Below are 23,526 nucleotides of genomic sequence, written 5' to 3'. Positions count from 1 at the left end.
CAGAGTATTGATACACAAAAATTTACATTATGTACATTCCAGGATTGCCATTCTGATTCAATATACACAAGTCAATGTAATTCATCACATCAATTGGAGCAAAAAGAAAAACCACACGATCATTTCAATAGATAGCAACTATTTGACAAGATGCAACATATGATGAAATCTCTAGCGAAAAGAGGAACACATGGAACATTCTTCAATATAATAAAGGCTCTGTAAAAGGTAGCATTACATTAAGCCATTTCCTCTAAAATCAGAAATGAGACAAGAATGTACATTTTCTACACTGCTCATCAATATATTATTAGTTTTTCTAGCTACAGCAATAGGGCAAGAGGAAAACAAAAAAGGGGATGTAAATGTAGTTTTAAAAAGTAAAACTTTCACTCTTTGCCAGTGACATGAGTCTACATTTAATAAACCGCATACACTCCACTGTTAAGTTACTCAAGTTCTCACACTTTGGCAAAGTAGCAGGGTGTAAAATTAATCATCAAAAATCAATGGCAAGCAGTTGCGAGTGGCTCACACCTGTAATCCTAGCTACACAGGAAGCTGAGAGCTGAGGATTGCGGTCCAAAGCCAGCCCAGGCAGGAAAGTCTGTGAGACTCTCATCTCCAAAAAACCACTAGTAAACCAGAAGTGGCACTGTGGCTCACATGATAAAACACTCACCTTGAGCTGAAGAGCACAGGGACAGCACCCAAGCCCAGAGTTCAAGCCCCACGACTGACAAAACACACAAACAAAAGATCAATGGCATTTCTGTGCCAACAATGAGAAGAGGCTGAAATCAGTAAAGCAACTCCTTTTGTAATATACCTAGTATTGAACTTATCCAAAGAAGTAAAGGACTTCTATGATGAAAACTTCAAAAACCTGAGAAAGGCACTAGATTCATGCCACTAGATTCGGAGAATTGACACTGTGAAAGTGGAAATATTGCCAACCCCATTATTAAATAGGCTAAAGAATTACAGAGCTATTGCTCTTATAGGAATTTTGAATAGCCTGTGGGCACACAAAGAAATATTCAACATCCTTGCCATAGAAGCAATGCAAATCAAATCATTAAGATTCCAACTCTGGGGCTGGGAGGTGGCTCAGCATTAGAGTGCTTTCTTTGCATGCATGAGGCCCATAAGCAGAAAAAGCCTGAAGTGGCGCTGTGGTTCAAGTGGTGGAGCACTAGCCATGAGCTGAACAGCTGAGAGACAGCACTCAGGCCCAGAGTTCAGGCCCCACGACTGGCAAAACAAACAAACAAACAAAAAAAGATTCCCCTTCATGCCAGTTTGAATGGCCATTATCATAAGAACAGATGCTGGATGGAATATGGCTAACAAGGAAAGCTTGTACACTTGTTGAGAGTGTACACTTGTTCAAACACTCTATAAAGTAGTATGGAGTTTCTTGAAAAGGCTAAACACAGAGCTCCCACTACTGGCCATCGACTCAAATGAACAAAACAAAGGCCATACTAAAGCTACCAGCATAGCCATGTTTACTGCAGTATTATTTATCAGGTAAGATATCAAAACACTCACAGATACTCAATAGTAGAAGGAGGGATAAAGAAAATGTGTTATATATAAGCAATATAAGTCTGTACTTCCATCAGAAAGAATGACATACATAAAGAAATGAAAAGACTTGGAAAAATCCTATTAGATGAAGTAAGCCATAACCAAAGAACCCTGGGATCAATGGTTTTCCTTATTTGTAATCATTTGTATATATCCAGTTTCATCCTAGCAGAGGATCTCAATATCTTAATTCTTATGTCAATATGACCATAGAAGATTAGGCTAACTGAAATGCACTCCAAGATATGGAAACAAGAGGTTTATCATTGTTGTTTTGCTTTTTTTTTTTGGTTTCTTAATATTTTTACATTTTTTATTGTGAAAATATCGTACAGAGGGTTTACAATTATATGAGCAAGGAAATGAGTACATTTCTATCAAGCATTGTTGCCTCCTCCTTTGTTTCCCCTTATGATCCCTTCTCATCTCCCCCCTCCCTGTCCCTTTGCCCCCCCTCACGCCAAAGTTGTAAAGGTCGTTTTTCGACATAACGTCTTGTACATCTCATTGCTGCAATGTCCATTTGTAAACCAAGTAAACATTTTTTCCCTTCCCCTCCACATATTATATCAGCATCAAATAGAGTGAAAACAGGGATTATACCATGGGGAAGGTATATACAAAGCAACAAAGAAATTATCTTATAATTATGTTAGAAACAAATAGCAAGAAAGAAAAAGCATTTGAGTACTTACCTTGGGTTCATTTCCCCTAACATCAACTTATCTGACCGTTTCAGCTTGTCTGAAACATATATTAGTTATTGCAAATAAGTGAAACCATGGGACCTATGTTTCTTTGGGCCTGGCTTACTGCACTTAATATAATGCACTATGTGGAAGCTATTTCTTTTTTCTTGTGGTTTTTCTTTATTTTCCCTATGGTTTATCCCTTGTTGTCGCTGCATATGATTATGGTAGCCTGTACCTGGTATATACATTAATCTGAACTAGGGAAGGAAAGAAGAACACCAAAATCTTGACACAAAGTACACATAGGGCATACCAAGGCACCAACAATCCTAATAAGACAAAATATTGGAAATGAAATTTACAGACAAGATGAGCTTATTTGAAGCAGAATAAAAGGGTGAGAAAAATGAAGGAATGGGTAACAACATTAGTCAAGAAAAATAGTCTTACTTATGTAACTGTAACCCCTCTTTACAGAACCTTGACAATAGGGTTAAATTAAAAATATGAGTATGGATACATACAATCTGTTCAATTCTTATAAGTTTACATTATGAAGATGTGTTTGTATGCCATCTAGAGATATGTGGAGAGAGATCTGTTCTCTTTACATTCCTATCTGAATAGAAAAGACACAGGTTTCTTTGAGTCCACAAGTTCCATGCCATAATTTAGAAATTAATGTTGGATTTGTTCATGCTCAACTATTTCTGCAGGAATTCATATATGTGTAATATATATATTATAGTAAATGCATTTTCATATTGTATTTAGGAATGTGAGTTTTAAAATCCACACATGTATTGCTAGTTAGCAATTACCTCTAAATATGTTTCATTAATTCATATTTTCTTGATGTGTAAATGTTAAGTAATCTTAAGGACCTCATCAAATATTTATATATGCAGTGAGACAAATCAAATCAGGTAGTTACATGTGCAATATTTCATTAATCACTTTCAGAATAAGGATATGATCGCAACAGACAAGGGTATATGAATATCAATTATCAGTTGAAGATATTCCAATTCACACTTTCAAATTTATGAAATAAGTGACTCATGAAACCATTAAAACTGAAGTAAAAAATATTTATTTTCGATAATAACATCATCTACACCTTCCCAGGATTGAAATCTTAAAAGGGTGAATGAGAAGATCATTAGAAAAGGTAATTCTCATTTTAAGGAGTTTGAGAGATGACATCTCTTATTAATCATGTTGAATCCACACATGCATTTTTTTCACCAATCTCAGGGTCACCGGGTCAGACTGGGTCAGAGAGCAATCCAAAAATCCCTTTGGAGATAGGAAAATTTGTGTGTATTTTGAACAAAAAGTTTGTTATTTATTTATCCTATTTTGTTACTTTTACTTTTGACTGATTATAGTGTGTCATGTGAAAACTGCATTTCGTTTACCTGTTTTTGTCAGAAGATTTGATTGTGACTCAAATAAAACTTGGCTTAGGATGTTCCAATGATTCTGCCAAAGGGAGAAATAAATACTTACTTGAAGTGTTAGATTAGATTGGCTCTAACATTATAAGAATGACTGGCTAAAGATAATTATGCCAATCATTCAATTGAATAATAAATATTGAAAAGAAAGAGTTCTAAGCCATTGTACAGAAAACAAATCATTCAGATTTTTAAATCACTTAGAAATGCATTTTCCCATATGTGAGGATGAATTGTGTTATAGATAATAGTGAACAAGAAAATCGAAATTAAACAAATCATTTTAAGTGTCACTTAAAAAATTTTTTTGTAGCCGGGCACTGGTGGCTCACGCCTGTAATCCTAGCTACTCAGGAGGATGAGATCTGAGGATCATAGTTCAAAGCCAGCCCGGGCAGGAGAGACGGTGAGACTCCTATCTCCAATAAACCACCAGAAAACTGGAAGTGGCACTGTAGCTCAAGTGGTAGAGCGCTCGCCTTGAGCTGAAGAGCTGAGGGACAGTGCCCAGGCCCAGAGTTCAAGCCCCATGGCCGACGAAAAAAAAAAAAATTGTGGGTCGTGGAGCCTGAATTCTGGGTTGGGCACTTTTCCTGTGCTTTTCGACTCTTGGCTAGCATTCCACCACGTGAGCCACAGTGCCACTTCCGGCTTTTTCTGCTTATGTGGTGCTTAGGAATTGAACTAGGAGCTTAATGCATGCATAGTAATCACTCTACCACTTGGCCACCTTCATTTTAAAGGAAAAATTACATACCATCACTAGGTAAGTTGAAATTTAAGAACGAAAATCTGAGAAAAAGTGATATTCAATAAATAGTGCTGGCAAAAGTGATTAAACACGTATAAAAAATTTAAGTTAGATCCTTACATATCACTCTGTACCAGAATCAATCCAAATGAACCAAAGATCTCAAGGTAAAGCAGGATACTCTAAAACTATTACTGGAAGGAATAGGAGAAATACTAGGACTCTTTGGCATAGGTTGAAACTTCCTTAAGAAAGACCAATAAATGCATCAGTTCAAAGAATGATTGAACAAATGGGATTGCATGAAACTGCAGAGCTTCTGTATTATGAAGGACATAGCTAGGAAGGTAAATAGAAAGCAAATAGACCGAGAGAAGATCTTTACCTGCTATGAAACAAGGGCATTATAACTAAAATATAATTAATACTCAAAAAGCTAAATGTCCCCCCCAAAAAAAATCCAAAACTAAAACCACCCTATTGATAAGTAGGTTAAATATTTAAAGAGAGATTTCTCTAATCAGAAATTGAGAATGGACAAAAGACACTTGAAGAAAACAACATCTCTGGCAATAAAAATCAATGCAAGTCAAATCAATATTGAGATTCCACCACACCCCAGTTAGAATGGCAAAGCCATTGAAAATAAGGGAAACCTTGCTTTTACTGTATTTGAGGTTGATATAATTTATGGAAGGGAAGGGAAAAATTATTTAAATAGGGATACAGGTGGATCCATTGCAACTATGCAATGTACAAGTCGTTATGTGGAAAAACGATCTTTACAACTTTGGTGGAGGGGAGTGGATTGTGGGGAGAGGGGGAGAGAGGGAGGATGGGAAGGGGAAACAAAGGAGGAGGCTACAATGCTTGATAAGAAATGTACTCATTATCTTGCCCATGTAATTGTAAAACCTCTATACAGTATTTTCACAATAAAATAAATAAATAAATAAATAAATGGCAAAGCCATGTTCATTGCAGAATTATTTACCATAGGTAATCCTAGATAACCAAGAGTAATTTATGCATCTAGAAAATGTGACATGTATACACAATGTAATTCTATGTTTCCATCAGAAAGAATGACATTTGTAAGGCAATGAAAAGGCTTGGGGAAAAAAAAAAACTATTAAGTGAAATAGGACAGACCCAAAGAAACACAGACTCCATTGTTTCTCTTATTTAAAATATTGGTATATGATCAGTTTAGTCCAAGAAGAGGAATTAAATAGCTTAATAGTAATTTACATTACGATCATTGAAGATTAGACTAAGCAAAATGAACTCCAAAATACAGAAACAATAGGTTTCTCATCCTTGCTGTTCTTTTTAATGTACTATGTGAAGCTACTTTTTTTTGCACCTTTACTTTATTTCCCTATCGTATATCCAATGTTATCACTGTATTTGATTTTGATCCTGTGTATTACATGCATATTAATATGAATTAGGGAAAGGAAGGGAACAAAATCTGAAACAAAGGAGGAAGGTTAAACCAATGCAGAAACAATCCTCACATACAAATGTGTTGGAAGTGAACTTTATAACTGGGGAGAAGATGGATTTGAGATTTGAGGCAAAAGAAAGTGTGAGAAAAATGAGAATTGGGTAAGACCATATGAACTGCCTTGTTTATGTAAATCTAATCCCTCTGTATATCATCTTCACAATAAGATTAAATTAAAAAGAAGAATGGGTATATACACTCATAGTTCTCATAAATTTACATGTGGATATTTATGTTGATTGATTGGTAGCCCATATAGAGACATGAGGAGATAATTCTGTTCTCTTCAAATCCCTACATGAAAAGACACATTTTCCTAAATGTACAGGTTCCAAGCCAACATTTATAAATTAATGTTGAATTCATTTGTGTTCCAATATATTTTATGAACCAGAATAATCATTTGAAATTACAAAGTAGAAGAAATACTGGTGCTCAATATGCCCATAATCAGAAATACTCACATTTTCACAACAATCATAAACGTGAGCAAGGATCTCACCTATTTAACTTCCTTAATTGTAGCCATACTTGACATCAACTCTATTGATTAAATAGGAACCCAAATACTTAATAAATTGTTTGGCAATATACTTATTCCTAAAATATGCTTCAAAGCTATTCCATTTAGCAACAGGAAAGTTGTGGACTAGGAATGCCAGATCAACTTCAAAATAGGGGTAAGGGTACATAAGTATGCACAGTAAATTGCACACAAGTTTAAAACAAAGGTAGGGTCAACAAATAAGGTTTCATGAAAGAGTCATGAATTACAGTCCACAGTTACAGTTTAATCTGCTTTAAACATTTTAGAAATGTACAGGGAAATTCTCAAATGATGTGCATATTCTTGCCTGGAAAGTATCAGATTCTCTACACAAAACCATTCTATCTTCATCTTCACAGAGTGCACATTTTCCCTCAAAACTAAATTATGTGGTCTAACATCCCATAAATTTTTCATCATCTTCTGTTTAGAACACAAAAATTGATATGAAATTTGTATGAGGGATCACTATCACTCTACTTTTGTTATATTTTATTATATTCTATAGGAATAATATAAAATGAAGCATGTTATTCCAAGGCAAACATAAATTGTTGGTATGTCCACTTACATTTAGAAATTAGGAAATAGTACTTCCATCAGGTTTCCTTCTTCCACAAAATACCTTGGTATGCCAATTAATGAGCACTTGGGTATGGGCAAGGTACCCTTGAAAGATGTGCTTTTGGCTTGTGCAACATTCAAACCCACCTTTTGTTTGTTTGAATAGTTTCCAGGTAGGTACAATTATTCACTGGGTACAATAATTAAAATGCTTTATACCCCTGACATCAGAAAAAAGCAGATTCCTTTAGGTCTGACTTGAAAATTCCCTATAACCTCTGTCACTTTCATTGCAGAACAATAAAGTCTCATTTGTTTGTATTGTGTGTTGAGACAGAATTCCAAACCCATCTTGGCCTCTCAATATTCTCAAAGATTCCATTATACATTGGTAAATATCTGCTGTCCTTAAGTTATTCATGGAAGACTCTTTTTTTTTATGTAGCAATATTTTTATTGTATATTGCACAGAAGCATACTGCTCATCTCTGGTACTTATTAATTTTCTTTTTTATTTTTTTATTTTTATTTTTTTATTGTGAAAATACTGTACAGAAGGGTTACAATTACATGGGCAAGATAGTGAGTGCACTTCTTATCAAGCATTGTAGCCTCCCCCTTTGTTAACCCTTCCCATCACTTCCCATCCTTCCCTGGTCCCCTCACTCAATCCTCCCCACCCTCACCAAAGTTGTAAAGTTCGTTTTCGACATGACAACTTGTACTTCTCATTGTTGCAACGGGTCCACCTGTATCCTTATTTAAACGACTTGTTTTTCCCCTTCCCCTCCACAAATTATACCGACATCAAATACAGTGAAAGCAGGGGTTATACTGTGGGAGAGGGACATACAAAGCAACAAAGAAAGAATCTTATAATTGGGTTAGAAACAAATGCATGAAAGAAAAAAAACATTTAAATACATATCTAAGGGTTCATTTTCCTAACATCACCTTATCTGACCTTTTCTGCTTGACTCATACATGTACTAGATATTGCAAATAAGGGAAACCATGGGACCTATGTTTCTTTGGGCTTGGCTTACTTCACGTAATATAATTTTTTCCAAGTCTTTCCATTTCCTAACAAATGGGGCAATGCCATTCTTTCTGATGGAGGCATAGAATTCATGGAAGACTCTTGAAAATACAACACTGGTAAGAATTTAGGTATATCTAGGAAAAGAGTATTAATGTCACACATTCTCCTTCATAAACACCTTTGTAATGCGTGTTTCAGACTCTTTGAAGGCCAATCTTGAATTGATTGATCCTGCCATCTGTAATTTGGCGAAGCTTTATATACAATTCCGTCAGAAGATAGTGTTGCTCATCATAATGTAGTGACTATTTTTAAGAACTTTTGGCAAACATTATCCTTTGTAGACATTCACTGTTACACAGAAATATTGTGTATGCTTTTCTTCTTGCTCATTTTTCTTTTTTCTTTTCTGTCGTGGAGCATGAACTCTGGGCTTGGGTATTGCCTCTGTGCTTTTCAACTAAAGGCTTGAGCTATGCCATTTGAGCTACAGTGTACTAGCACCTTGGGAGTGTTCTGCACTGGGGTTCTGCAGATGGACCCCAGTAGTTCTGGTGGAATGGAGCAGTGCTGCTCAGGTGAGGGTTAGGGGAATGGTCTTTATGCAGGTTCTGAGCTCCTAGGTTTCTCTGTTTGCAATCAGCATGTCCAGCACCGGCACCTTGGGCATCTTCTGAGCTGGTGTTCTGCAGATGACCCACTGTGGCTCTGGGGTCTCCTGAAGCCCCGACTAGGCCAGCTTGGCCATGGTTTGGTGCTTTGCTGCATAGCCACAAGGGTTAGGGGAAGGATTGGGTTTGTGCTTTTCCATTCTGAAATTATTCCTTTTCATTCTTTCTTTCTTTTTAACCTCCTTTTTTTCTCTGTGTGTTTGTCTTTTTGCTGTTGTCAGTCTCTTGGGGAAATTAAGTGTTGGAACTCGAACCTTCTATTTGGTTGGAGAGAGCTGTGGTGTTTCCCTACTGTCCTGTGGCCCCCCCTCTCCTGTTTGTAATTATTTTTTCTACTTTGCTGTTTTATTTCAATACGTCACTCTCTTCAATATTCCTATTTATATCTTCCTCAGAGTAAAATATAATAGCGAAGGGACTGACCTCAAAGTTCATATAGCACCTAAAATTAGTTTCTGTATCTCATATAAGTAATATATTTGGGGACCTCTTAGCCCCCAAATTGGGGGACAAAATAAAATCCTATAGCAACAACAGGCAATAGAAATGCAGTTTTCATCTGGACTTCATTTAACTGTGTGAAATGAATACATATATATAAATACACACATACACAATCACTAAAAAGTGTATTTTTTACAATAAACTTCTTCCTTCCTAACTACAAGCAATGTTTTGGATTTAAGAAAAAATTATGTATAGGGTGATAATCACTATCACCAGAAGATTTTCAATTTAATGACTAGAGCCAAACATCCTTCCCATTCTTTTCTTTTTTTCTTTTTTTTTTCTTCTCTTTTTCTTCAGTAGTGGGAATGAACAGGCCTAGACTTTGTCCCTCATCTCTTCAGCTTGAGGCTAGTGTTTTATTATTTGAGTCCATGCACTGCTTCTTGTTTTCTGAGTGGTTTATTGGAGAAAAGAGTCTCACATACTTTTCTTGCCTGGACTTGGTTTGAACTGTGATCCTCAGATCTCAGCCTCTTGAATAGCTAGGATTACAGGCATGAGCCACTGGTGCCCAGCTTTTTCTCATTCTATTTTGAACAATTTCTGCTTTTGAGAGGATATATCATTTTAATCTCTAACATTTTAAAAATTTACACAATCAGCTCAGGCTTAAGTTGGAATGAGGATATCCAAGTAATTATGGAAAAATATTTTGTTCTTTTCTCTGATGAATGGTTTTATCTTTTTGTGAAAATAATTAGTGTATGTCAAATAACAAATTTCACTTTTTCCATATAAATAATTAACGATTTGCATTCAATGCCAAAATACTTACATAAACAATATCACAAAAAAGATAATATTTTAGTTTAATGTGAAAAAAACATCTCAGTGGAACTGTATCATACACAGGAGGAAAGGTGTACTGGCATATATCACGTGGGCCATGCTCTTTCTACTTGTTGAGAAAAGTGTCTAGTAATTGTTCTTCATTTTATCATTTGGCCATTGGCAACTTTTAATGGATATATAAGTTAAACAGGGCACATAATTATTTCAGAATAATTGCCAATATATTCACATCCCTGATATCATTAGATCTACCCATGAATATTCTGTTTACTCATTTCCAAAGTAGAGAAATGTATTTGACATTATTTTATCATAAAAAATGCAAAACGTGCTTAATTGGATTCCTTTGCCTCAAGGCCTACATTTGAAAAATGTACACATGATTTTAAAGTATTTCTCATTGCCTCAACTGCAATTTGAATAAGTATTTGGTGTATACAATCAGAGGAATCGTTTTTCATGTTCTCTATTAACTATAATTTAATATGAATATACATGAATTAATAAGTGAGTATACAGATAATTATTCTTAATTACTTGCTGAAGTCACAAAAACCTGCAGGCATTTCTGACTGTGAAAAAGTTCCTTTCAGTTTTGCCTAGATACTTTAACATGTTAGGATACTTTAAGAAAATAAACAAAATATATGCATTATTTTCTACATGGTAAACTCTATTCCAGCATTTTCATTTTATTTAGTTTCATCTGCAAAGAGGTTGCTTCATTTTGTATGTAAGTGTTATAATATGAAATAAAGAATTAGGATATTTGATAACTCATTGAAATTTCATATAGATCTATATGTTCCACACAGAAAGATGAACAATGTCTGTGGTATGATAATTTTCAAACCAAATTATTGTGTACTTCAATAGTCTAATATACAAAATGGTGAGGAGTCAAATATCATTTCTAATTTTAATCTAGATTGCCTAATTTCACCATGACATACTGTGAAAGTCGACCATGATCCAAAACCAATTTTTTTCAAAAGTAAATGTTGTAATAGTAGGCATCTCTACATTGGCTTTGGAGGACAATAAGATTCTATTGCTTCAAGCAAATGCAAAATTGTAAAAGGTCTAAATTTTACAACCTCTCAAATGGAATTAAAATGTGTGTTGCTGTGGTTTTTTTGCTTGTGCATTGTTTATCCACAATAATATAGTTTTGTACACTTGAATACATTTTGTGTAAATAATTTAAGCCAGAAGAGAATGTGAGTGAATGAATGAAAAAATTTCTAAGTGGAATTCCTTTGTGCTTAAGCAACTTGTGTTACTAACATGCCTTATAGCTCATTCATCCTTATTTTTGAATTAAATTTTTTTTATTGTGAAAACACTGTAAAAATGGGTTACAGTTACATGAGCAAGGTAATGAGTACATTTCTTTTTTTGTGAAAACACTGTAGAAAAGAGTTACAATTACATGTGCAGGGTAATGAGTACACTTCTATCAAGCATTGTTGCCTCCTCCTTTGTTTCCCCTTCCTATCCCTTCCCATGCCCCTCCACCTGCCAAAGTTGTAATGTTCGTTTTTCAACATAACAACTTGTACATCTCATTGTTGCAATGGGTCCACCTGTATCCCTATTTAAGCGATTTGTTTTTTCCCTTCCCCTCCACAATGAGTATATTTCTGATCCAGCATTGTTGCCTCCTCCTTTGTTTTTCCTCTACCATCCTTTTCCTCTCACCTCCCCAGCTATACCCCCACCACAACCTCTGCCCCCCCACCTAACTTGTAAAGTTCATTTTTCAACAGCATCATGTACATCTCATTGTTGCAATGGGTCAATTTATATCCCTTTTTAAACAATTTGTTTTTTCCCTTCCCCTCTCCACATTATATCAACATCAAATACAGTGAAAACAGGGGTTATACCATGGAGGAGGGATATATAAAGCAAAACAACAAAAAATAAAATCAGATGTCACCTCATAAATATGTTAGAAACAATAGCAAGGAAGAAAAGAACCTGCTTGTGTCTCTGTCTTGGGGTTCATTTTACTTATCATCTTATCTGACCTTTTCTGCATGTCACAGACAGATATTAGTTATTGCAAATAAAGGAAACAATGATGTATGCCACACCCTAAAGATAAACAACTATCAACCAAGAATTTTGTACCCAGATAAACTCTCCTTCATAACAGAAGATCAGATAAAAAATTTCCATAGCAAAGAAAAACTGAAACAATATATCTCCCCAAACCAGACCTACAAAAAATACTTAAGGATGTTCTACGCATAGAAAGCCAACAAGACCACAATAAAGACCAAGAAATTGCACCCAAACTAGGAATCCAAGAACCATAGGAAGACTTAGTCATCGCAGGTCCCAAGAAGATGGATAACATGGCAGGAACTACCAAATACCTCTCCGTCCTAACTCTCAACTTTAATGGACTTATCTCTCCAATAAAGCTACATAGACTGTCTAGTTGGATGAAAAAGCAAGATCCTTCTATCTGCTGCCTTCAGGAGTCACACCTTGCACATGAAAACAAACATATTTTGAAAGTGAAAGGCTAGAATAACATCTACCAAGCAAATGGCCCCCATAAACAGGTAGGAGTTGCAATCCTAATATCAGATAAAAAAGACTTCTAATTAAAATTAGGGAGAATAGATAAAGAAAGTAGCTACATACTAATTAAGGGGCTCTTTCCTTCAGGAGGATATTCTAGTTCTAAATATCTATTCACCAAACAATGGAGCACCCAAATTTATCCAATAAAACTACTTTCCCTCAAATCTCACATAAATCCAAAAACAATCATTGATGGGAATTTTAATACACCACTATCCTCACTAGAGAGATTAACTCAGCAAAACCTCAACAGAAAAACCACAGATCTAAAAAACTGCATAGATCAACTAGATTTAACAGATGTCTACAGAATATTTCACCCAGCAGCATAAGAAAACATGCTCTTCTCAGCAGCATATGGAACATTTTCCAAAATAGACCACATTTAGATCACAAAGCAAACTTCAAATTCAGAAACATTGAAGTTATGCCCTGCATTCTCTCAGAACACAAGTCAATAAAGTTATAATTCAACACTAAAAGCCACCAAAGAAAGTCCTGTAACACATGGAGGCTGAGCAACCCACTGTTGAATCATGAGGGGTCATGGAAGAGATTAGAAAGGAAATTCAAATGTTCATGATAGTCAACAAAAATGAACACACAAATTACCAGCTCCTTTAGGAAAGATCTGAAACCAACAATTTCATGAGACATCTGAACCTCCTTGAAAAAGAGCAGCAAGATAAACCCAAATCCAATAGATGGAAAGAAATAATTAAAATTAAATCAGAATTAAATGAATTAGAATCCAAAAAAAGCCATAGAAAAATCAACAAAACAAAGAGTTGGTTCTTCAAAAAAAAAATTAACAAAATTGACAGACTCTTAGCAAATCTTATCGAAAAATAAGAGAACACACTCAAATAAACAAACTCAGAGATGAGAATGGAAACCACCACAGAAACAATCAAGATTCAGAACATTATAAGGGAATATTTCTCAAATCTTATACTAGTAATTTTGAGAATCTGGAAGAATTGGACAATTTCCTAGCAAATATAGACATGCTGAAACTAAACCAAGATGAGTTAAACCAACATAACAGGCCCACATCAAACATTGAAATAGAAACAGCAATGAGATCTCCTATCTAAGAAAAGCCCAGGACTGGAGGGATTTACAGCCGAATTCTACAAGGCCTTCAAAGCAGAACTCACACCAATACGCCTCCAATTCTTCATGAAATTGAAAGAGAAAGTTCACTACCGAACTCTTTCTATGAAGCCATCATAACCTTCATCCCAAAACCAGGCAGGGACTCATCACAGAGAAGTATAGAGCCATTTCTTTTTTTAACATGGATGCAAAACTTCTCAAAAAATTCTGGTCAATGTACTTCAACAATCATTCAAATAATCATACACCATGATCAAACAGGATTCATTTCAGAGATATAAAGCTGGTTCAATACACACAAATCAATTAATATAATTCATCACATCAACAAGAGCAAGGATAAAAACCACATGGCTCATTCATTCTTTTAGTGTATGTTTTTGGTGGGACAAAATCTGTGTGTGTGTGTGTGTGTGTGTGTGTGTGTGTGTGTGTGTGTATGTGTTGCTATCAAATTCTCATCAGAAACTAGGTTGTGAATTTGTAATAAAATATGTAAGTATTAAAATTGATCATTTGGTATAATTTTTTTACATGTGAAGATTAAAAATAGCTGTTTAATTAGGGAAAAATTCCAGAATTAATGACGTCTTTTTTAACATCTTGCTTATTAACTTTACTCCATTCCATTTGGCTTACTACAGCTTTATCCAATTTACAAGATGTAAGCATTTCATGAGATGTAGTATGCCAAAATGTATTGATCTGCCACCAACTTACAGTAAAATTTTTCTCAGTGACATTAAATTTCTTACTAGTTGAACATTTTTCACTTTTTTTGTTGTTGTTGAACAAATATCTTACCAAAATTTAAAAAAAAAGAATTATTGAGTCTAGAAGATGTGTAACTATAGCAAAGTGTTCTAAAGCACTTATAAGAAGGCAAGATGTCGATGCTCTCACACATAGCCCTACTACATGTTCTGTGACCAAACTAGGGTCACAGAACACACTTTAACTCATGTGAACCCCTCCAATCAAATTCAAAATATATGCAGACTTTTCCTATAACAAGGGAAATATCCTAAAAAAACAAACAAGGAAAGCAAAAAGAGAAAGGCTGAGTTGGACCCCTGCTAAGAGGCAGCAAGGCATGGCTCTCCGCTGCACTGAGGCTTTCTGCAGATTTAGGGCAGAGAAGCATCCAAACCCTGAAGTAAGCGCATAAAACCAGACCCTCAGCGATTCAGGAAGGAAACCAGTGAGATCCTAGAGTTGGCAAATGGCTTCTGCTCTAACCCACACATTGGGTGGCTATGGAGGAGGACCCCACTCAGGAAACAATGACATTATAACTGCCAGAAATTAGCACAACTGGGTAAGTGACCAAGGTCACAGCTGGAGCCAATACAAGGTCCTGTGCTTGTAGCACAGGCAGACTCACCACCACTTCCACACATAGCCTCCTGCACAGCAAAGCCCCATCCAATCCCTTGCCCAACAAGCCAACCACCCTGCCAACCAGTCACTCTGCTGGGACCCACTCTCTCCCTCCCACCATGGGCTACTGACCCTGGGCTCCCATAGTCATCATGGCATCACTCTGCAGATTCTACCAAACCTGCATAAGTCAGACCCATGCCTTCATTTCTTCTGCCAGCACAGTCCAGAGCTGCTGCAGAACTAGATGGCCCTTTCATGACTCCATGCCATGCCACAGGTACATGGTCTGTAGCCGCTTGCAGCCCCCCTACCCACCACTCCAGCTGCAACCCAATACCACTGCTGTCTACCACATTTAACTGTCCCAAGCTCCATCTGGCCTGCTCAGTGCCCAGACTCCCCACCCCACAGAGCAAGACCCTTCAGTTGCTTCAGATATCAAACCCTCCAACTGGTCCTGCCAAAGCCCAGACCCTCCCACTGAAAAATCCCCAACACCATCATAGCCACCGCAACCCATGCTTTGCGATCCAGCACATAGATCCAACTATGGATCTTGTGAGTAACCAAATTGGGTGCATACCCTGAGAGTATCAATTCTATGTATAGTCCCCTCTGACTCAAGCCCCACGCAAAGGGAGAGATCACATACATCATCAGTGAACACAGATATAAGCTCTGTTCCTAAACCTCCTGTGACTACCTGGGAAAGACTGGGAACACTGCTCCATACTGGAAATAAAAGACTACAAACCTGAATCCCTTCAACTTTCTGCCCTCAGCCTTCAGAGTGAGATTCTAGATAGTGGTTACCCTCCCTAGTCCAAAGGCCATCTGGATGCAACCAAACCATATGGAGAGTGGACTGTTTCAAGCCATTCAAGTTTTTATCAGGAATCAGCCTAGATGATTATGTGGAGACTAAAGTTTCACCAAATAAGCCGAAAAACTCACTTTTTACAATTTTATAGTCTGTATTTTTATGTTGGTTTGTTTGTGGTTTATTTTTGTGTCTTATATTTTTTTTACACTGCATCTTTTTTATTATTACTGTGAAAATACCATTCAGAGGAGTTACAGTTACATCGGCAAAATAGTGAGTACATTTCTTACCAAGCATTGTTGCCTCCTTCTTTGTTTCTCCATCCCTTCCCCTCTCTACTCCCCCATCCCTATACTTCCCTACTACCACCACCCCAAACCCTTCCACCCCCCACCCTGCCAAAGTTGTAAAGTTCGTTTTTTGACATAATGTCTTGTATATCTCATTGTTGTAATGGGTCCATCTGTAACCCTATTTAAACTGTTTTTTCCTTTCCCCTCCACAAATTATATCAGCATTAAATACAGTGAAAGCAGGGCTTATACCCTGGGGGAGGTACATACAAAGAAACAAGGAAATCATCTTATAAATATGTTGGAAACAATCGCAAGAAAGAAAAAAAAAACATTTGAATCCTTATCTTGGGGTTCATTTCCCCTAACATCTACTTGTCTGACAGTTTCTGTTTGCCTCAGACATATACTGGTTATTGAAAATAAGGGAAACCATGGGACCTATATTTCTTTGGGCCTGGCTTACTTCACTTAATATAATTTTTTCCAAGTCTTTCCATTTCCTAACAAATGGAGCAATGCCATTCTATCTGATGGAAGCATAGAATTCTGTTGTTTATGTATACCATATTTTCTTGATCCATTCATCTACTGAGGGGCATCTGGGTTGGTTCCATATCTTAGCTATGGTAAATAATGCTGCAATAAAATAGTTGTGCTTGTAGATTTAGTATGGTCTTGTTGTGATCATTTGGGTAAATGCCCAAAAGTGGGATTGCTCGGTCATAGGGGAGCTCTATGTGGAGTCTTTTGAGGAACCTCCATACTACTTTCCAAAGTGGTTGAACAAGTTTACACTCCCACCAACAGTGCAATAAGGTTCCCTCCTTGTATTTTTTATTGGTTTTTTTTTTTTTTTGGATTTGCTATTTTACTTGTCTTCACTATTATTTGTTATTTATTCAACTTTTCAATTTCCTAATTTTAATTAGTTTTTTCTTTTCTTCATCACTACTTCTTTGTTTCTCTCCACATTGTACTATGTTTCTATCAGTGTTAGTCTGTTTAGTTCTATACACAAAGTAAGGCCTTCTATGTATTTAAACATAATAATTACAGGAATTATGTAATATTGTTCAACTTTCCAATACATTTCAATAAAACTTTTTCTACTATCAGGAATTCTCCCAAACATGCATGCATACATACATACATACATATATATATGTGTGTGTGTGTGTGTGTGTGTGTGTGTGTGTGTGTGTGTGTATGTACTTATGTAGATATATACATATATATGTATATATATATAACTTGTTTTCTTCTCTTCATCTACATTTCTAAGCTATTGCATACACAACCTTTCTTCAAAATCTTTTCTAACTCACACTCTGAAACAAAGTCTGTATTCTCTTCCTACTTCATATATACCTTTTCTCTAAGCTGTTTTACCCCTCTACAATCATTACACCTAATTTTTCTTCTGATCTTAAATTTGTATCTCTCCAATCCTAACCCTTCTCCATTTTCATCAGTCCATTGATTCCTAACAGTTTATATCTGAACCAACTTCAGTGAGTTCCATTTTGACTAAGTACAGAGGCCCACCTTGTTAACCCTAAGGTGCAGACTACCTATCAGCCAAACCTCGATCATCTCAAAAGTTACAACTGTATGTAATCTCTACCCCAGAACTATAATATACTTCTCCAAGCAACGAAAAAGAGAGTTAAATAGGGAAACACCTACCCATAATTCTGAAACCTGAAGTTCCATATATCATCTACATGACACTGGGTTGTCTCCTGCCCTAAAACTGTTCTATTTTGATATTGGTGTGGTTCTTGTCTCCAGATGGCAAGAGCTAACTGAAGAAATGCAAGAAACATGGCAAATCAACTAATCACAATTCTATCTGCACATAAACAAGCTATAGAAAAGTCCCAGGATGACCTAGAGGATAATGCTGAGGGCGTTTTATAAGCATGACTGGTAGATCAGCTTTTATAGCATAGGGCTATAAAAGACTGTGGTGAGGCCAATCAGAAACTAATAGAAAACTTCATGGCCTCCACAAATAAAAGGATAAAGGAACTTCAACAGAAGGAGAAAGAGTCCAATAAAAAGTTGAAACCCAAATAAAGGAGTGGAAAGAGAAGTCTGAAAATCAATCTAAGGAGGTAAGGCAAAATACTCAACAACTAAAAGAAAACCTCAGTAAAAAGCTGGCCATGATTAAGACAGAAGGGAAGGAGATAAACAGCAAAGTAAAAGCCTTGAAAACAGAATGGAGAAAGGAGACAACAGAATCTCTGAGGCAAAAGATAGTTTAGATTCCATTAGAGCACACAAATATTTATAACAAAACCAAGAAGCGTGACAGATCACTGCAGGAGATACAAAATACATTCCGAAAGCCTAATTTGAGAGTAATAGGTATACAGTAGGGCCTGGAGAGGGAAGCCAATAGATTACAGAAAATATTCAGCAAAAACCTAGCAGAGAACTTACCAAACATAAAAAGACAGTCCCATCCAGATACAAGGATTTAGAACCCCGAATAAAACATACCAGAATAGAACATACCATCACCACATTATAATAGGAGGATTAAGACACTAAAGAAAGAATTCTTAAAGCTTCTCAGGAGAAGAGAACAATCACCTATAAAGGTATGACAATTAGAGAAACCTCAGACCTGTCAGCAGAGATTATAAAAGCAAGAATGGCCTGGAAATAGGTATGCCAGGCCCTAAAGACAAATAACTACCAACCAAGAATAATCTACCCAGCTAAGCTCTCATTTATAGAAGAACAAATGCAAACCTTCCAAAGCAAGGAGAAACAAACAATATATTACTATCAAACCAGCTTTACAAAAAATCTTCAAAGATGTTCTATACCTAGAAAACCAACAAGAACAGAATATTGGCAATGAAAAAGTCCAGAAACAGAGAACAGAATCGTCAGCCAAGGCATGGCTTTTGCACCGCAAATGGATAAAAAGTCAGGAATAGAAAAACATTTCTCAGTCCTAACTCTCAATATTAATAGACTTTACTCATCAATTAAATGACATGGATTGTCTGGTTGGATCAAAATACAAGATCCTTCTATCTGCTGCCTTCAAAAGATACACTTTGCCCACAAAGTGGCCTGAAAGTGAAAGGCTAGAGTAAAATCTATCAAGCAAATGTCCCCCATAAACAGGCAGGAGTTGCAAGGGTAATATCAGATAAAATAGACTTCAAATTAAAATCAGCAAGAAGAGATAAAGAAGGTCATTACATAATAATCACTCCATCAGGAGGGTATTATGATTCTAAACATCAATTCACCAAATAACACAGCACCCAAATTTATCCTTAAATACTACTTTCCCTCAAATCACACCGAGATCCAAGAACACTAATATTGGGAGAATTTGACACTCCACTATCCCAGTAAAAACTCAACAGAGAAAACTCAGATCTTAACAACTGCATAGATCAACTAGACTTAACAGAAATCTATCAAATATATCACTCAGCAGCATCATAATTTACAAGAGAATAACATTAGAATTCAACACCAAAGTCAAGAAAGAAAATTCTAGGAAGTTCCGGGAAGATGGCCGAGGAGAAGCTGGAGGCTAAACAAGCTGTAGCATAGAAAACAGTTTTAGTGTTCCAGTAGACAGTCCTAAGCCAGAGAATCACACCAAGTATGACATCAAAGGACAGAGAGTTAGGCCAGAGAGGGTAAATCCAGGCAAGGAGACAGCTCTGAGCATTTGCCAGCAGCCGTGGCTGCAGCGACAGTGGTAGTCGTAGCCACCATACCTGTAATACAGAGATTCCGGGACAATGGCCCAGACGCAGTGGGTGAGCAGATTCTACTCAACACCAGCAAGAACTGACAAGGAGCAGACATCTTCACCCTGCAGTTTGCAGACCAGAGACAACCAAGGAACCAAGACTCCAGTGTGAGTAGAAGCCTGACATCCTCACTCCTTCTCAGGGAGGAGGGAAGGCCACCTGTACCCCCCCACCAACTACTGGAGATCTCCATCTTTGATACTTACAAAAGCCTGGCTGAGCAGCTAGCTCCAACTCAGGCCTTGGAATAAACCAGAGTCATTTAGCAGGTCACAGGAACCTAACTTGACCTGCCAGGCTCAGCTCCACTGAGGGAAAAGTCACACAGCCCAGGCTGCCAGCCCCAAGAGTGGCTTTCTTCACTGGGTAAACAGAGCCAGAGGCTGCCCCTCCCTAAAGCAGCCTTGACAATCAATTGAAATCCAGTAAACATAAACCCTGCAGGGTTGATCTCTGTGAGTGTCTCAGAAGCTAGCTCCTTAGGGAAAAGCTACTGTTTGCTGAAAGGCCTCAATGCTACCCAGAACCTAGCCTCATCACAGCATCTCCAAACTAGAAGTAACAGCCAACTCCCTCATTTGTAATACTCAAAGCAAATACCCCTCCCATTGATCTAGCTTGGGAGGAGGATCACAAAATCCTGGGTAAAGCAAAGCATTTTTCTGCCTGCTCAAACAAACTGACTTAAGAAACCAACCAAGCCACAGGAAAATAAAAAACTACGAGCAGACCAGAGACTCCAACAAAAGACTGGTTAGGGACACAAGGAAGATACACGATCTTCCAATCCCCCTCAAAAAAATCAAAGAACTCTCTTTTTTTTTGTACCTTTCATAAAAAAAAATTTCTAAAACATTTTTTTAATTTTTAACTCTTTTTTAAAAAAATTGTTGTCTATTAACTTTTTTTTCTTCCTCTTATAATTTTTATTTTAGAGGTATATGTGTGTGCTTTTTCTTTCTTTTTTTTTCTTTTTTAAAATTTTTGTTGTTTAGTTCTACTGAAATTTTGATCCTTTTTTTTTCTTTCTTTCTCATTCTTTTCACCTTTTCTTCTCTTTTGTTCTTCTTTGTGTGACTTTGCTCATCCTCAAATATACCTGTAATCAATTATTAGACCTTATCCCCCATTGTGTACACACTTAATCCAGAAATTACCCAATTCAAAACCTCTTAGACATAAATTTGTTAATAGCAGCACTACCTCTTTATACCTATATAATATTTTAAGGTTTTTTTTTTTTTTAGTTTTTCACATCTCCTTTCTATCCCTCCCTTTCTCCCATTCTATCCACATTCTTCTCTGAATATTTCGTTGTTAAATTTAATGCTTAAATGTTGCACTTTTTAATTTTTAATTTTTGCTTTTATATTTGTTCTTGTCTTTTTCTTTCTTTCTTTGTCTTCTTTTTTTCTCTCTCTCTACTTTTTCTCTCTCTCTGCTTTGAGATTAGGACTTAGATAAGTTAACTCTCCCTTTCCCTTTCCACATTCCCCTATTCCTATTTTTACCCACATCTTTCCCTAAATCTAATCATTTGCCATATTCTTCTTTGTGGTTCGTAGCCCATTAATACATAGTTGTTTGATGTTGAATAGATATATCTGTTGAACTAGATTGTATCTGCTGACTTTTGACTGTGCAACTACAGACTTTGGTTGATGCTTGCCTTAAGACAGTGTTCTAGCATAAAACAGTGTTACTTTCATCCCAAATAGGCATAACAGGCCAGAAAAAAAAACACAAGAAAAATGGCAAGTATCATGATAATCAGGGGTCAGAACAGATAATGAATAATCCAGAGAAGAGTTCCCAAGTAGCTCTACAAACACTACCAAAAACATGGTAAATGAAAAGATTGAAAAGCTGCAAAGGACTCTGCATGAGTGTGATAGGGAGAGAGAGGAGGCAAACCAAAGGTTAATTCAGGAATATCATGAGCATGAGAAAGCTACTCAAAAATTGAAACAGGAATTGCGTGAGCAGCTTGAGAATACTCAAACAGAAATAAAGGAATGGTGTAAGCAGGCTGAGAATACTCAAAGAGAACTACAGGAATTGCATGAATGTGAGGAAGCTAAGCAAAGAGTAATACAGAAATCGAGAGAACAGGATGAGAATACACAAAGATCACTAAAGACATTCATGGAATCCATTAACAGAAAGTTGAAAGAAATCAGGAGGACAACAAAGGGAATGCTGAATGGAACCCAACAGAAGGAATGGAAGTCCAAGGAAACCATAACCAATCAACTAAGGACTTGAGAATAAACAGTGAGCACCAAATTAAGGAAGTAAAGAAGTTCATACAAGATCTAAAACAAAGCTCCAAAAAAGAATTTGAAGCAATCAAAGCTGACCAATTGGAAGGAAAAGAAATAAAAAAACAAAGTAGAATGTCTTGACAGTAGGTTAAACCATGCAGAAGATTGAATCTCAGGATTGAAGACAGGGTAGATATTATAGAGAAAGAACATACAACTATCCAAGACAAAGCCAAGAAATATGACAGATCTGTTCAACGCTTCGAAGACACCAGCAGAAGGCCTAATCTGAGGATAATGGGTGTAGAGGAGCACCTACAGACAGAAGATAATGGTCCAGGAAATTTGTTTAACAGGATCCTAGCAGACAACTTCCCAAACATGCTAAAAGATAGGCCTATTCAGATACAAGAAGCTTTTAGAACTCCAAATAGACCAGACCAGAATAGGACATCCCACTGTCACATTATAATACACACAAAATCAATTCAGACCATGGAAAAAATCCTTAAAGCTATCAAGGAGAAAAAATCAATCACCTATAAAGGGAAAACAATTAGAATCACCTCAGATTTCTCAGCAGAGACAAAGCAAGAAGACCCTGGAATGATGTATGACATACCCTAAAGACAAACAACTATCAACCAAGAATTCTGTACCCAGCTAAACATTCCTTCATAACCGAAGGTTAAATAAAAACCTTCCATAACAAAAAAAAATTGAAACAATATATCCCTACCAAACCAGCCCTACAAAAGATTGTTAAAGATGTCCTACACATAGAAAACCAACAAGACCAGAATAAAGACCAAGAAAATGCACCCAAACTGAGAATCCAAGAACCATAGAAAAATCCCTGTTGCTGCAGGCCCCAAGAAGGTGGATAAAATGGCAGGAACTCTCAAATATATCTCAGTCCTATCTCTCAATATTAACGGGCTTAACTCTCCAATTAAGTTGGATTAAAAAGCAAGATCCTTCTATCTGCTGCCTTCAGGAGTCACAACTTCCCCATAAAAACAAACACATTTTGAATGTGAAAGCTGGAACAAAATCTACCAAGCAAACTGCCCCCATAAACAGGCTTGAGTTGCAATCCTAATATCAGATAAAATAG

Source organism: Dipodomys spectabilis, unplaced genomic scaffold (genome assembly GCF_019054845.1).
Source record: "Dipodomys spectabilis isolate Male_0828 unplaced genomic scaffold, ASM1905484v1 ptg000120l, whole genome shotgun sequence".
Taxonomy (NCBI): Eukaryota; Metazoa; Chordata; class Mammalia; order Rodentia; family Heteromyidae; genus Dipodomys; species Dipodomys spectabilis.
Note: the sequence above shows the minus strand (reverse complement) of the source record.